The sequence below is a fragment of the Tenrec ecaudatus genome, chromosome 7 (genome assembly GCF_050624435.1).
Source record: "Tenrec ecaudatus isolate mTenEca1 chromosome 7, mTenEca1.hap1, whole genome shotgun sequence".
Lineage (NCBI taxonomy): Eukaryota > Metazoa > Chordata > Mammalia > Afrosoricida > Tenrecidae > Tenrec > Tenrec ecaudatus.
This window is the reverse complement of record NC_134536.1, coordinates 58,031,297-58,032,116: the sequence shown is the minus strand read 5'-3', so window position 1 is coordinate 58,032,116 and position 820 is coordinate 58,031,297. Positions and strand designations below refer to the sequence as shown.

General features: G+C 40.1%; 1 non-coding gene across 1 annotated transcript; it reads left to right on the top strand.

Moving 5' to 3' along the window:
- Positions 1 to 488: 488 nt before the first annotated feature.
- Positions 489 to 620, top strand: LOC142453999 (small nucleolar RNA SNORA72). The gene has a single exon (XR_012785539.1). It is a non-coding gene; the product is annotated as a small nucleolar RNA SNORA72 (small nucleolar RNA).
- The last annotated feature ends 200 nt before the right edge of the window (positions 621 to 820 follow it).

The window sequence follows — 820 nt, the reverse complement described above, 5'->3', positions numbered from 1 at the left end:
GTTCCTGCTTGGCGATCACAAGTCAGAACAATGCAACAAAACTAACAACAGTGTGAGAGCATCAAAGGGTCTGGAAATATCTTCAGCAAAGAAAATGCCCTTTTTTGGGGTGGTTTCCCTACTATTCTAACCCTCTGGATTCCACCATGAAATTCCTGGCTGAGAAGTCGTGGCCCAGGTTACTAGGACTTGGACATTCTCAGGGCATAAGGAGGCTCTGCCACTCCACAATGCAAGAGTAGCAGAAACAGTCACCTCTGGATCCAGGACACCTTCACGCCCGAATTTGCCAAGGCAGGCGTCTTTGAAATGTTTAGATTTCAAAAGATGGATATTGAAAGCCCAAGTAAAGCTTACTCTTGTGATTCCACCTGTCCACATGCCTTTGGTTATTGTAAAGTTTTCAAAATGAAATCCTAACTCACTGCAAGTTAAAAATCGATGCTGTACTTTTTAGGAAGAGGGTGATTACATTAAAAAAATCAAACCTGCGAATATTCTCGCTGTCCTGGTTTTGTGGTAGCCAGGGCAGGCTAAACATTCGCTATATGAAGACCATGCATGTGTCCCCAGGCTGAGTTCTTTCTCTGAGCCTGGTTTTTTAAATGCTGGTGATAAGTCTGAATTTCTGTATGTGGCTGGTACTCTAGAGATCTTTGTTCAAGTTCAAGATGACTGTCGTGTAATAATTAGGGAATAACAAATGCTGATTTGCAGAATTATGTCTAAAGTAGGGATTCTGCAACAATTTGTTGCCATTCATTAATGTAAAATTAAAAAAAAATAAAATAAAATAAATCAAACAACTATCACCAAAACT